General features: G+C 45.4%; 1 long non-coding RNA gene across 6 annotated transcripts in view; it reads left to right on the top strand.

Moving 5' to 3' along the window:
• Window positions 1-15,940, top strand: part of LOC103562241 (uncharacterized) — a 224,079-nt gene that overhangs the window by 115,613 nt on the left and 92,526 nt on the right. Inside the window, exons 10-13 of one of the 6 annotated variants that reach the window (XR_011539865.1) lie at window positions 5,835-5,945; window positions 8,304-8,396; window positions 9,247-9,338; window positions 9,678-10,570. The exons of the other annotated variants lie outside the window; for them this stretch is intronic. This is a non-coding gene — a long non-coding RNA (uncharacterized lncRNA). Of the gene's footprint in view, window positions 1-5,834; window positions 5,946-8,303; window positions 8,397-9,246; window positions 9,339-9,677; window positions 10,571-15,940 lie in introns of those variants that run through there. 6 annotated transcript variants of the gene reach the window in all.

A 15,940-nucleotide genomic window follows, 5' to 3' on the forward strand; every position in this document is an offset into this window, starting at 1 on the left:
GCTTCTTCTGAATAAACTATATTATATCTAAAGTGCAATTTTGCATAGATGTTAAATTAAGGGACCTCTGGAGCTAGACTGCCTGGGTTCAAATCCTGTGAATTTGGGCAAATTACTTACCTTACTCTGTGCTTCACCTCTAAAGTGGAAGTGATGCTGCTACTCATGACTTCATAGGATGGTTATGAAGATTAGATAAGCTAGTCTAAATCAAACACTTAGAGCATTTTGGGGTCTAAAATTCTAAGAATTAAGCATTTGGAACTCAGAAACAAGCAAGATCAACTTTCTAGGATAATCTATGAAAACTTTCCTAATCTATCATGTTACTGGAGTGCAGCACCTGTTGTCGAATAAAACTTAACCATCAATCCACCATATCGTTTCTAGGGGAGTATGTGCTTGAGGTTGCAATGTGCCGCCATGGGGACATTCCTACATCCCATGGACGGCAGAATCGCAAACTCCCTCCAGTAGCCAACGGAAAGTGGAGGGTCAGAATTCCGCTGGGCCTGCCATTGGACAGGATCATGGAGGTTTTGAGTGGTCAGCCTGGCTGAGAATCCGGGACCAGGGATTGTGGACATACTTGTTCACTTCTTTCAATCAGTTTCCTCATACATTCCACCTGAGCCGGACAGAGAGGCCTCGACTCCAGGTCATGAGACACAGGCTGGGCCCGCAAGCTGCGGACCGTCTACAGCGGGGACTGATACTTAAAAAAATTATAGCATATGGCTAAGAGAAGAAAAAGGAAACATGATCAAGGGGAGCACAGAGGAGAGAGTTTAGCTCTCTCTGGGCCGCTTGGAGGAAGTGGTAATTACGCTGGGTTTTGAAAGATCAGTAGCAGTTAGATGGTTGAGCAAGAGTGGAATCAAATGAAGAACTATTTGGAGGTAAGATTGATAGTGCTTGGCGACCCCTGACTGCGGTAGTGAGAGAGGGAGATTGCCAGGCAATTGCCAGGTTCCCTGTTTGAGATTTTTGAGTAAATGGGAAGAGAGGAACTACCCCATAGGCAATGTGTGGATTCTATGAGGTGACATATGGGAAAGGCCAGGCTCATGGTAGGGTCTTAATAAGTGTTAGTCGTCCCTTCCTCCTGGAGGTGTGAATAAGTTCTAACTTTATATTGTTTGGAAGAAAAATGAAGACATGCAGGTTTATGAAATGGCCAAGTGTACTGTTGAAATTTGGCTGGATTGGAGCTGAGCTGCCTTTGGCTAATAAAGCGGGGTCATGCTGAAGTGGTTGGTGGCAGGGACTTGGCTCTGGTAAACCATCTTTTTGAAGTGACCACATTGGCTGACTGACAAGTCCATTAGCATAAGGAGCCTGGAAGCAACCTGACTTCAGAAGATGGAACTTCTTTTGACTTTGGTCTAAAGTTTGCAAGCAGAGCCTTTGGTTTTCTCTAGTGACCCTCTCTCTCCCTCAGGGTCACTTTGCCTGTTGATTATGAGCATGATGGGCTCCTTAACTACACGCAGATGGCATTTAGGGCCGGCCCTCCTCTGATAGCACTCATCTACCCCCCCACCCCCATCACCATCCTTCAGGGGCAGGGTAAGGGCTCTGCATTTGCTCAGCCTCCAGCTTTGTTCAGATTCCCAGCTCTGAGGACCTCCTTTAACACTGCCCAGATCTCTATCGGTGGGGCAAATGTCAGTGCTACCTCTTATCTCTCCTCCCTGGGCACTTCAACCCCAGAATCCCAGGGACCAAGGAGATGGCCTTGCCCACAGGTCTCTCTGCCTCCTGCTCCCAGCCTGCCCAGAGCTAACAGAGCTGTCTGCCCACCTGGGAGGGATTTTCTGATTTAGACAAGCAGACTGGTTCACGCTGGCTTGTGCTGCAGCCTGGGGGCTAAGCGCCTGGCCCTTGGGCACCAACACTGCCTCTAAGAGGGAGGGGGTCCGGGCCCGAGAGGGAAACTCAATCACAGAGCAGGAGTAGGGAGGAGGCTTTTAGTCAAAGTGCCAGTCACCGGGGGCAGCTGATACCATCTCCCACCCGGTCTGGTTACATCTCCCTGCCTCCCTGGAGCGCTATGAGAAGCCAGCAGTGGATACCAGAGAAGGCAGTCCTCGAGTGAGTGAGTGAGCGGGACAGGGGTGGGGGGGGGGCGGGGGTGGGGAAGAGGGAGGAGGAGGGAAGCAGCTCCTGCGGCAAAAGTGTTTTGTAGTTTTGCCTCACATGTTTCCCTTAAACAGGGATGGAGATGGCTTTCTTCTCGGGAAATTGGTAGCACCTGAGAAAAGAGCACTCTCCTTTAAAAAGACAAAGTTGTTTCTTCCAGCACAGATCATGCCAATTTTTGTGGCACTCTGCCCTTCTCACCTGCACCAATTGTTGCTACTATTTGGCTTGCAGTTGCTAGAAAATGTGTGGGGCCTTCTCTTTCCTTCAATCAACAGTTGGCTTCGGAGGGCAACTTGTAGCTGAGCTCTGGCCACAGACAGGGCTCGGAACCCTGTTCCACACCATCCTCCCCTTGGCAGCAGAGGAGATGGGGGCTATAGAATTCTGGAGGAATCAGTTTAATTCTCTGTTCAGTAACGTGGAACTAACGCAAAGTGCCTATTACTGGCCACAGGGTCATCTTTCCCACAAAAGGATGCCATTTTTCTTTTAATGGAGGGTTTTCTTCAGGACCGGTGCTAATTAAATGCTTTGTGTGTGTTATCTCGCTGACCCTCCCACCATAATCCCACCAGTCGGGCATTGTTTTTCATCCTCCCATCCTACAGATAAGGAAACTGAGGTCTCGAGAGGTGAAGTCACAGGCTTAAGTTAATGACATACCCGAGGTGTGAGGTTGCCTAAGCTTTCTGACTGCCCGGCCTCCTGACGCAACAGAAAGGTGTCATCTAGTTGGTATACCATATCTGTCCCCACTTGGGACAACTCATCGTTGCCTTTTCTTCATTCTCTCATCTTGCTGAAAAAGGTCTGCCGTCCACCAGTGCTGGGGACAAAAAATGTGTCAGAGGAGAGCTCTGTGCTTGAGGAACTGAAGCTTCAGGCAGGGAGCTGAATCCAGTGCCACCACAGAAGAAAACCCCAGGGCTGTACGAATACCAATGAAGGGACGCTGAGTGCCCAGGAAGGTGGCTCGGGGTGGCCACAAGGAACCTTCCAGAGAGAAGGCACAGCATGGCCAAAGACCTGGTGGGGCACTGGGGGTCTGCTTGGGGGGGATCTGGGATGGGCTGCCTGCAGCCAAATCAGGAAGGGCCCTACTTGCAAGAACTCTTTTCTCCAAGGATAGAAGGAAGTCCCTGGTAGCTCCAAGACCTAGGCCAGGGGCATGGAGGAACAAGAGCCTGGATAACCGTCAGGCTGACTCCAGACTGCAAGTCTGATGAAACACATGTTTCTGAAGGGTTCTGGATGTCTCCCTCCCACACCTGAACTATGTTTCATTTCCCTTGTAGGGAGCTTCTTTTTTTTGGTCACATTTAAAAGGTGCTTCCTCCATGTTTAGAAAACCTGGTTCAGGCACAGGAAGAATGTGGAGATGAAATCTCAACACCATGCCTGGGGATGTAGCCAGGTGATTTCTGCTAGACAAACCATTATTCTTATGCATAGAACTCATTTATAGAGCCTTGGAAATTCTCTCCTCCGTGTGTCCCATTAAGTATGGGAGGCACCCAGACCTTGATCAGATATGAAAATTATAAAACATCATGTGCAATTTTAACCATTTTTTTGAATAATACGTATCATCCCCTCACTTGCCTCCCCAACCCTCACAGCCACGTGGGCTCTGAGTCAGCCTAATCCAGGGTTTCTCAACCAAGACGCTATTGACACGTGGGCCTTGATAATTCTTTGTTATGGGCAGCTGTCCTGTTTGCTGTAGGATGTTTAACAGCATCCCTGGCCTCTACCCACTAGATACCAGTAGCAGCAGCCCAGCTATGACAACCAAAAATCTCTCCAGGCATCACCAAATTCCCCCGGCAGACGAAATCGCCCTGGGTTGAGAATGGCTAGTCTCACCTATATTCTTACCATAGCGTCTTTACTTCTGAGTTGCATGGGTTTTGGCAAGTTACAGAAAGTCTGAGAGCCCCAGTTTACTCACTTAAAAGTTGGTGATCAGGGAGCCGGCCGTGTGGCCAAGTTCCCGCACTCCGCTTCGGCGGCCCAGGGTTTCGCCGATTCATATCCTGGGCAAGGTCATGGCACCGCTCATCAAGCCATGCTGAGGCATCCCACACGCCACAACTAGAAGGACCTACAACTGGAATATACAACCATGCACTGAGGGGCTTTGGGGAGAAGAAGAAGGAAAAACAACAACAACAACTGGTGATCATTGTGTCTCCCTTTCAGGGTTGCTGTGACACAATGCTTGTCAAACGCTGACCACTTCGCTGAGTTCTCAGAAACCCCAAGTCCACCTTCCCCACCAGCAACCCAGGGCCCCATGGTGTAGGAATCCTTTCCACCATTCATTTGGGTCTGGATTTCCTGCGAGGCCTATCCACAATGCAATTGCCAAATAGAGCTACATAAAGGTGCAAAGAGGTGGATTCTTTCCTTGACTGGTAAATAATTTGCTGGGTGCATTAGCTCTTTGTGCTTCTGTAGCTGAGCATCCCATTCAAGGTATGCAGCTGTGAGCTGCCCACTGGACCCAGCAATGGAGCAGGGTCTGGGCTGAGTTGATATGACCACTCCAGGTTGCTGCTCTCCTCATTCTTCTTTGTCTACTTTCCACAGACTCAGTACTAGACCTTTTTTTCTTTTTTTTGGAACCTTGTTCTCTATGTCCTTCCTTCCCTCCATCTCTGGCTTACACAGTGCGCAAACAGTTAAGGGCATTCGGCTTGACTGCCTCCCCAGTCCCGGTAGACTACACTGGAAGGATTGAATGAAATTGATAGTACTAACATTACATCGCTCAAATCCCCCAAGAAAGAGTAGCTGGGCAGACAGAAGGAATGACCCCGGAGAAAACAGCTGTCAAGGGCAGCTATTGGTTTATCTTTCATGGAAAGGGAGATGTAATGAATTCTAAATTAAGAGGAACTAGAGGCAGAATGGTTTAGGGGTCCAGCAAGGTTGCGACAGCACAAGCTGGCACTCCAGAAGTACTGACTGCTGTCTCGCCTGCACTGAGTCCTGGGACTGTCTGTCCGACCTGGCTACGTTGAGGCAGGATGTTTGTGTATCTTGCAGAAAAAGACCATTTAAGGAGCCTGCATGATGGGGGTGCTGACACTGTGGGCTTAGGCATCTGTCGGATGGTGGGCCACACACGGACGGGGGCCATATGCAGGCCGAGCCCATGCCTGGGGATCATTTTCACAGGACCTGGCCCCAGAGGACCACAAGGGCTCCTCTGGTTCCTTTACCACTGTTCCTTTCCCTTCCACCCTGTGTGTGCTTGTGTTTCTCGAGGAACAGCCACTGGCAGGCGATTATAAGGGAGGTTGTGAATTTCAGTGGAAAGAGATTGGACTTTGGATGCAAATTGACTCCACCTTGAAACTTGGCTCATTTACCTTTTAAATATGTGACCCTCTGCAAGTTACTTCATCTCTTGGAGACTCAGTTTCTTAATCTTTAAAATGGGGGCAAAAGAACATGTTTACCTGTGAGAGTTTTTATCAGGATTAGATGTAACGTATCTGGAGTCTAGCCCAGCATGTGCCTCCTAGCGTTGGCCCAGTGATGGAAGCTGGTGTTATTATTTGCAAGTGAGAACTAAAGCTCATGCATTGAAGCGACTGGATGTCGTCACCGAGCCAGGGAGTGGCAGGGAAGGGACACGAGCGCGTGTGGGCTGGTTCCAAGAACTGTGCTCTTTCCCTCAGATTGCAGCTGCCAAACTTTAAGGCACAGTGACACCAAGCAAATTGGACTATCGTGATGAGAATGAGGAATTACGTATTAGACTGGGCCTCCTGCATCCCTATCCGTTACATGTATGTATCTCTGCTGGTAGCTTACTTTATTACAGATCATAAGCACCTGGTCAGGTATGGCCTCATATGGAGGATGGTAACTGTTTCTTCCATCATCCTTCAGGAAGCATACTCACATTGGGACCACAGTGGTGAGGGAGATAAGAGCCCTCATCAAGGCAAATTGATTGACAGATAAATGGTGCATGTGGTAGCTGGTGAATGCTAAGAAAGAACTATGTATTCTGAAAACCACATTGTTAATCATATTAAATTATTGATCCACCTTGCATAATGAAAGGGTTAGAGAAAGTGAGTTTCAAAGTGGGTTGAAAACTACTATTTTGTCTCCAAGAACTCTTCAGTTGCTTTAAGGCACTTGGTTCTGAAAAGGCACTGGGGTTCAGGGGGAACTCTGTGATTGCCAGAGGCCCAATTTCAGGAAGTGGTATGACCTGACAGTAGTGGGGGAGGCGAGTGGGATCTTTAGGATGTGGGTTCAAAGCCTGCAGTTGGGCAAAAGGATAATTACGGAGTCTGGCAGGAGGAATGAGAGCTGCGTACCTACAAACTTGCTTGGGTTATACAACTTTGACTCTGCTACTTGGATGGCTGTGTGGCTTTGGTCTATAACTTGACCTCTTTGAGCCTCAGTGCTCTCATCTGTCAAAGGGGAAAGCACCACTTGTCTCCTAGGCCTGCTGGAAGAATGAAGAGAGATAGCATCTGTTAAGTGACTGGGAGAGTGCCTGGCTGGAAGCAGGTGCGGTTAGTAAGTGAGGATTATAGCAGCTCAGGATGTGGTGGAGGCCTCAATACTGCCGGCTCTTTACTTCCCTTGGGGGCAATGTGCACAGCGCTTTACGGTTGTTACTTATTTGGTCCTGGGAAAGGGGTAGGTAAAGGGTCCTCTAGGAGATGGGCTTTCAGGTATAGGAAAACCGTTGTTTCTGATGTACTGAGGACTCAAGACCCTGCTTTATCTGGCCTCTGCTCGCATCCATAAATGGCTCCCTTCTCTCCCCGCTGAGCCATGCTGGTCTTCATTCTTCTGGGGACACAGGAATTAAGCTTGTTCTTGCCCCAGGGTCTTTGCACTTAGGATCCTCTCTGCCTGAAGCACACTGCTTCCGATCTGCTCATATATTTGACACTTAGGCTTCATCCTACCACCTCCTGGGGGTGTCCTTCTCATAACAGATTTTAGAGTAGCCCCCACTCTCACCCAGCCCGGCAACTCCCCGACACCCAGATCACTTTATTGCATTGTTCTCCTGTATTTTCTGTATCACTCATTCCTTTGGAAATGTCTTGTTTATTTATTCATTCGACTTCTACCGCAACTAGGTTTTAAGCTCCATGTGAGCTGGGCTCTTGTCTGTTCTATCCATACCTTTGTCTCCAATGCCATTGTTGAAGAAATGAATGAAAGAAAGGATGAATTTTGTAGCTGATGGCTTGTAAGGCCTTGGCTGTTGAATGACTCCCACCGTGGGAGCTGGTTTCCGTCTTCCTTAGGAGAGAAGCAAGGAGGGTAGTGTGGCAGTTCAGAGGGGGTGTCTGCTGGATACTGGGGTGTGTGTGAAAATAACTGAGATGGGGGAGGGGGAGAGTTATGTGTATTTCTCCCCTGCCTCCATCCAAGAGGCTCAATGTCCTGCTGCACCCGAGCTCAAGTCTGTTCTCTGATTTGAGGACGGAGACAGGCCAACGAGAGGATAGAGTGGATGGCCCAAGTAAGGATGCCTTCTCTGAGTTGAGTGGCCCACGTAGCAAATGAGATACAGGCTGCTCAGTTAAATTCAAATTCCAGAAAAATAACAAATCATTTTTTAGCATTAAGTATGTCCCAATTACTGCCTGGGGTATACTTATACTAAAAACTATTCACTGTTTATCTGAAATTCAAATTTCACTTAGCATCCTGTATTTTATCTGGCAACCCTATTGAGGAACCTCACAAAATGATCCAGTGGCCTCTTGTTCAACTGCACTGAACAGGGCTGCTCCTTTGGGCCACAGCAAGGACAGTAGCCACAGGGCCTTCTGTTGGGCATGCAGCTCCTGTGACAGGCCCCGAGACAGAGTCAACAAAGTGGCTAGCTGTGAGGGGGAGTGCCGTCTGGGAGCTGAGCTAGTCTACAGCTTTCTTCCTGGGATTGCCCAGTCAGGGTGTTATTTCAATCCCCCCTCCACTCTTCCCCGGGGCAGGTGACCACCTCATTCTTGCTCTTTCTTGCTGTGTTGACCTGCCCCCTGTCCCTCCCCTTGAAACCCTGGTTCTCTCGGAATCCATCTTTCTCATAGTCATCCGTCCATTTCCCTTCTTCTCAGAATCGACCTCAGATATCTGACTCGAGGTTTGTGTTTCATATTTAGATTTTTCCTAAGTGGAGATGAGGAACAGAAATGAGCCCACCTTCCACTTCTGTGGGATAAGCAAGGGCATCTTGGGGAAGGAGCGAGTGTAAGGTGAGACTTTCTCAGAGTTCCTGGCTTGGTCACCTTCATCCCAACGCTGAGCCTGGCATTTGCTGTTCTCGTCCGTGCTCTCCACAACTTTCCCACTAAATCACCTTTGCACTCACAGATTTTCCTACGGTTACTCCTCTAGTGCTGTGGGGGCTTTTTGGAGAAAGACACACTGGCTAATGCTTGGACTTATTGAAGTTAGTCTGGCCGAGAAGAAAATCACCCTTGTCTGATTGTGGTTCTTTGCCTGGTTCCATTCGGGGTGGAACATTAGCAGTTTCCCTTCTAGCTGCCAGGGTCATTTTCTAAGGCCAGCGCCTGCTGCTTGGGCACATCCAGTTCATACCAGGAGAGAGCGCGAGCCCCCGGGTCTTGGTGGCTGGTCCTTCTATGTCTCAGGACGTCACATTTCCTCTCTGCCTTGGAGTTGCAGGCTTTGGATTCAGTCAGCCTCGAGTCCACATCCTAGCCCTTCAACCCGCCGGTGGTGATGACATCAGCTCCTCCACAGGCAACACAACTTGTGCCACGTGCTCTGAAAGTGCTAATGGAAAAGATCACTCACATTCTATTCTTTTGAACAATTGCTATGACTGGAACTGGCTTACATAATTTGTGGGGCCCGGTGCAAATAAAAATGTGGGGCCCCATGCTTAAAAAGTATTAAGAATTTCAAGACAGTGACAGCAGAGCATTAGGCCAAGTGTGGCACCTTCTAAGTGTGGCCCCTGAGTGATTGAACATGTCACATGCCTATGGCGTCTACTCTGTCATGACTCGTTTATAGGATTTCAAGGTCATATGCCTCTCTGTGATCCTGAACAAATACTGTCACTCTCTTCGTTTTCAGATATAATGGTGTCTCCAAGTTTGGTTATTTGGTGAGCTCAGGTCTCTTCCACATGGATGGTGCTTGGTTAATAATCATTCAAAAGTGAACAGGTAAGGTTGCTGTGTTATGAACCGAGCTGTGAGAGTTCCAGGCTTCTCTCTGCTGGTCTGTCCTTCACATTTGTTCCTGTATGAAGACCTTTCGTATTAACGAGGAGAGCTGTGGTTCAACATTTCATGTCTGTGTTGTCTTCATAGAAGTAGCTATTTCCCTAGGTTAAATGGCACAATTATCCTCTCGTCACTTTCCTGGCTGTTATATAGGGCTGTATTTAACATGTATTCCTTGTGTGTCAAATGGGTTGTATCATTGATGGAAAGAAATAGCTCTTGTAATGTTTGGATGCTCAGTAATTGTTCACAACTTGCCTTCCCGTCATCTGGCCCTAGGTTCCTAGTCGCAGTGGAACAGGACATTGGATCTTATAATTGACCAGGAGCTGAGCATCAGAACAGTGTTGAGGAATGGTGTGATTTTGCCTGCCAGCTCTGCGTGTGTGCATGTGTACACACGTGGAAAGAATTCTTCACGACACCAATTTACTCTCATTCAGACTTAACATTTTCAGGGTGATGCCAGACACTTGCCTATGAGCAAGCCATCTTCTAGGTAAATGGTGAAGTTCATGCTGATATGAGGGCCCCAGGACCAACCTTGGGAGAAGTGAAGTGAGGCATCGAGGACCTTTATAGGCGGGAGGGATAGATCCACAGGATGCTGGAAATGGATGCATCCAGAGCTCATCTTGCCTTTGACTCTTAACACGTATCAGAATCATCCGGAGAGCATTTTCAAACAACAGGGCCAAGACCCTAGCCCTAGAAGTGTTAGATCGTGGCATCCAGAATAACATCTGCCTTGAGAATTTGACAATATTTCAAGAGATTCTGATTCATATTCTTAGTTAAGTACCATGGGACTATTCCAATGTTTTCATTTTACATGGAAGGAAGTTAAGAGCTGGAATCATACCCTCCTAAGTTCAGAGATCGATTTTAGGTAGGGACAAAATAAATATCCCAAATTTGAGGATTTTTAAAATAACACAATCCTATCAAGGCCGAAGGAAATAGTCACAAGCTTTGGGCCCAGTGTAACCATAGTCACACATCTAGTCAGTAATGCAAACAGGACCAGAATCTGAATTACCTGACGCCTGAAGCAGTTTTTCTTTCCAGTATGCTCTCTTGTCTTCTGTTCTGCTTAGAGCTAAGTCTAGTCAATGAACTGAATTGATACTGTCTCTCTCAACAAGCAGCTTATTTGATTATACCTCTGAAAATAATGTTTACTTTGTTTAGAAGTTTAGATTTGTTTTCATTTTCCCTTCTTAGGGAGGGTTAAAATTTAACCCCCACTTCTCTCAGTCCACCAGTTTTCTGGGGAATGGAAGGCAGAGATTTCCAAAGCAGCTGGTGAGATTGCATCCCTACTTTGGTTATTAGATGTCTTTCTCAGTTACGCCTGGGTGGAAATTGCAGCTCACCCTCCTGGTAACGCCGCCCTGTTTTAGCCAGGTCCACGTGCTTCTGGTAATTTCACTGCCCGATTTAGCCAGGTTCACACACTTTCACCTTTTTTATGTCTTTAATTAAAAACTGGAAAGGTCCTTTGCCCTGAAAGATGAATTGGGCTAACTGCCCTGTTATTAGACACACCACCTTTGGAGTGAAAGGTTTCAAGCTGTGATCAAATGGAAATTGGTGCTTGAGGCTCATTAGCCCAGGTGGCCTGGAAGCCCAGTCAGCACTGGCCTCCAATTCCTTCTTGACTGCCTATTGAGTGCCGGATCAATCACACTTCTTGGGTTTTGGAAGAGCTGGAATCACACACAGCCTCCTAAGTTCAGAGGTCGGTTTTACCTAGGGTCAAAATACACATCCGTAATTTGAGGGTTAAAAAAAGATAAAATCCTATTGAGACAGATGGAAGGGGACACAAGCTTTGGGTCCCTGTGATCATTTTCCAGCAGTGACAAATTAGCTCTAGGCGCAAGTCAGCAGAATAATTTTTCCTGAAAAAGGCATCGTGATAAGGGTTGAGGATCTGAAGACTCAGTGAACCTGGCTTGGTTGGGCCTGTTATTACCAATCCTCTCTGATTCCTTAGCCCAGAACTCACCCATCAAACGAACCGCTCAGATCACCTGTTGTTTGTGGTCCTCTTAATATTCTTAACAATAATAGCTACCTCTGCAAAGCTGTTATGTGTCAGGCCCCATATGAGATGCTTTGCATGTTTTGTTTCACTTAATTCTCACAACCACTCTATGAGAAAGGGACAATTATCACCATCTTACGGATGAGGAAATGGAGGTACAGAGAGATTAAGTACCTGAGATTACAAAGCTAATAAATGGCCTTCTTACAAATCCATAGCATTTGTCAAAAAAAAAGTGCTGCATAAGAGAATATGGTTGCATCAGGATAAACTCCAAAATGAGCAAGAACACAGTTCAACGATTGCCTGCTGTTGTTTTAGTCATTAGCAGTATCTAGCAGCGTATACATCGACCCCTGTCTTAAAGGGACAGCGTTCCCCTCCCCGACTCCACATGTATCTCTGAACAAGAATAAAGCTCACTATCAGGGAAATGCAAATCAAAAGTACAATGAGGTATCACCTCACTCCGGTCAGAATGGCTATCATTAACAAGACAGGAAACAACAAATGTTGGAGAGGATGTGGAGAGAAGGGAAACTTGTTCACTGCTGGTGGGAGTGCAGACTGGTGCAGCCACTATGGAAAGCAGTATGGAGTATCCTCAGAAAGTTAAGACTAGATCTACCGTATGATCCAGCTATCCCACTGCTGGGTATTTATCCAAAGAACTTGAAAACACAAAGGTGTAAAGATACATGCACCCCTATGTTCATCGCAGAATTATACACAATAGCCAAGACTTGGAAGCAACGTAGGTGTCCATCAAGGGATGAATGGATAAAGAGGATGTGGTATTTATACATAATGACTACTACTCAGCCATAAGAAATGATGACATCCGGCCATTTGTGACAACATGGATGGTCCTTGAGGGTATTATGCTGAGTGAAATAAGTCAGAGGGAGAAAGTCAAATATCATATGATCTCACTCATAGGTAGAAGATAAAAACAATGACAAACAAACACATAGCAACGGAGATTGGATTGGTGGTTACCATAGGGGAAGGGGCAGGGAGGGCAAAAGGGGTGATTAGGCTCACATGTGAGAGGATGGACTATAATTAGTTTTTGGGTGGTGAACATGATGTAATCTACACACAATTTGAAATATATTATGATTTACATCGAAAATAAATAAATTTGAAAAAAGAGTAAAGCTCACATCCTTCAGATACTTAGGGTTTGGGAAAAAGTTAAGCTACTGTTTGTGGAATAAAGGAACGAAAACATTTTTCAAGCAGGCTGTCATGAATACTTTTAATTATAGATTCTTTGAAAAGAGAGACAAAACGAGGGAAAATGTTTTGTCATCCAATTTTCCTCTGTTTGCATTTTGGTATATTTTCCCATAATTTTTTTCTGTTATGAGTGTCAGTGATCTACTCTGTGTAAGTGAGTGTCCTTAACTTAGTGGCTTAGAACAACAAACACTATTATTTCACAGAGTTTCTCTGGGACAAGCCTCCCCAAGCTGATTAGCTCAATGATTTTGACAGGATCTCTCATGATGTCGCCATCAAGTTTTTGGCTGGGGCTGCAGTCGGCGCAAGGCTTGACTGGGGAAGGACCCACTTGTGAACTCACTCATGTGCGGTTGCTGGCTGGCCTCGATTTCTCACCACGTGGTCTCTCCACAGGCTGCCCCAGGGTCCTCACGTGGCAGGTGCCTTCCCACTTAGCAGGGCTGACTTTGTGCACAGTTTCCTCCAGACTGAGTGATGAGAGAAGAGAGAAATTGAGGGAGAGAGACACTAAACCCCCACGAGGAAACTACAGGCAATCTAAGAACTAACATTCCATCACTTCTACCATATTCCGTTCACTAGAAGCAAGTCACTGTTTCACTCATACTCAAGGAGAGAATAATTTTTGTATCTTTATTTTTAAACATTTATCTTTTTTTAACATAATAAAAATTTTTTCATAGCTGGATAATATGCCATAAAGTGGATTTTCACAATATTCTGAAATACATGTCTACACATACATCCGTATGTATATACCTAGGTCATTTTCTAAAGTCTATTGCTAGAAGTGATGCTGTGTGAAAATTTTGGTCATAGTTCTTTGCTTCATTTCATTGGGATAGATTTCTACAAGTGTGACAACAGGGTTAAGGATATGGATATATTCTAGGATTTGTTATACCTATTGGTATTTTCCTTCTTTAAAGTGTTGGGCTGATATCCTGTCCCATTTGACATGTAATGGATCCACTGCAACAGTTAGAAATCAGATTTTAAGTGGAGCAGAGATGTACATGATGTACAATGACTCCTTTCATTCAAATGAGCACTGGCTGCTCCTTTCACTACCCAGGTCTCATGCGCAGAAACTGACCTTGTTGACACAAAGGGTCACTTTGTGTTAGCCAAGCATGTAGGCTTGGCTAAATAAAGTCACCACAATAATACAACAATATGGTGTTCTATAACCCTCTACAGATAGAAATTTTATTCTTTGTTTCAGTGAACCACTTTTAAAAGATTATCGCTGAGGTAGTCCAACTGCTATTATTGTCTTTTCAAATATTTTATTCCCACACTGTAGTCATATTATGAAAGTGGCTGTTTATATTGCTTAATGCATAAAAATAGTGGTATGATAATTAAATTATCATCATGACTTAATTCTTTTTGTTAATATCACAGCTTTATTGAGATGTAATTCATATACCATGCAATTCATTCAAAGTACGCAAACTGAGTGGTTCTTAGCACATTCACAGGATGGTGAACATAATTGTGGAACATTTCGTCATCCTAAAAAGGAACTCTGCACCCATTTGCAGTGTGATTTGATTCCTTTATTCTAAAAAGAAATCACCACAAATACCTCCTTTTTGTGGACTCCTGTGACAGTTTTCCTACATCATTTTTTGTGATCTGGTTACAGATATGGAGAGAGAGAATAACTTGTCCAACACTATCAAAAAGTTGTCATTGGATGCAGGAATAAAAGTTAACTCTCTGAAGCCAATGCCAGTGTTCATGGCCTAAAAATGAGATGCATAGATGGGATGTTGGACCTCACTTTAAGGACAATCCGTTTAGTTCTGTTTTCTTCACACTTGGGAGTGGAGGGATTAAAAAAAAAACTAAGGGTATATGTTTCAAATATGTGGCGCATATTCTGACAAGCATCTTGACGAATTCTTAAACAGAAGGTTAGGCCACCTGCTGAAAAAGAGTTGTGGTTGAGCAGCAATATGCCAGGCATCTCTTTACTAACCATAATTTAGAGATATTTTTGATAATCTTTTCCGCTTAAAGAGGCAATTCTAGTGGCTTCACTTTTAGGTCAATGAAATCACTGCCTACTGGTGTCAATAGCAAAATGGAACCATTTTGCCCACAAACAGAATGGAATGTCAGCTTGTGACCCAGGGCCTCTGGGGCATAATTCACTTCCTCCATAAACAGGGGACACCAATTTCCTCCCCAGGAGGTCAGTAGCTCAAAGCATAGGGTTACCATGGAGTCTAGATTCCAAGAGAAGTTCGAAATGTAATTGCCCTGCTGGTTTTGTTTAGCTGGAAGGTTACTCTTAGACACAGGCAATAATGAGGAAATAATAGTTGGAATGGGTCTTGGCTTGACCCTTGCAGAGAAAGCACTTTTTTTTCCTTTAATACAGGGAGGGTGGTCATTATGACTGCTGTTTCTTCCCGATACATTTGGCGTTGGTGGTCAACTGAATGAGACAAGGATTTCTTAGGTCAGTCCATTTTCCCGAATCAGGAGACATAAATCAAAGCTGAGCATCAAAACTTCAGTCCGTCTGTGACTCCGCTCCTCTGTAAATGGGGAAGAGGGCTTCCCCTCTGGCCCTTGGGGAGAAGGCTGCTTATTTGTATTCAGTGATTGAGTTGGGCTCCTGGTGACACAAGCTTTGCTGATGTTTGCAAAAATTATTTGCAGCAGTAAATAATTCTAACGAGAGGACTGCAATAGAGCTTGAAGCTATAGCTATTTCCATAATGTAAGCGAAGCTGGAGAGACCTTTTAGGCCAGCTCAGGACACCCACACACATCTTGTTGAAGACCCAGCTGTTGCCTGCCTGTAATTCTTTCTATGACAGGGAAAGCAGAAACCTTCCTGCTCTCTTACAGATTCCTCACTTGAACTTGAACCCACGTTAGAACCCTTGAAAATTTTGATAGAAACATCTTTCCCAGTCTCAAAATAGAAATGCGGAGTTTTGAAAGCCAGGCAGTTTTTTAGGAATTCTTCAGGAAAAATAGCTCTTGTCAAAGGAAAATGTCTCTGTTCAAGTCATCTAGAAGTTTCTAGAGCACTGGAGAATTTCACCACCTCTCTAGAAGGTCAAGACTCTCTCTTTTAAGTTAGACTTCTATTCATGCTTGTTGGTCAAATTTAAGGTAAACATCTTGAATTTCTGGAAAGATCACGTGAAATTTCAAAGTACTCTTATTGTTGCCTGTATACAAGAACGCCTGCATTTATGTGCATGCTCGTATCCCTTTG

This window comes from Equus przewalskii, chromosome 1 (assembly GCF_037783145.1).
Source record: "Equus przewalskii isolate Varuska chromosome 1, EquPr2, whole genome shotgun sequence".
Lineage (NCBI taxonomy): Eukaryota > Metazoa > Chordata > Mammalia > Perissodactyla > Equidae > Equus > Equus przewalskii.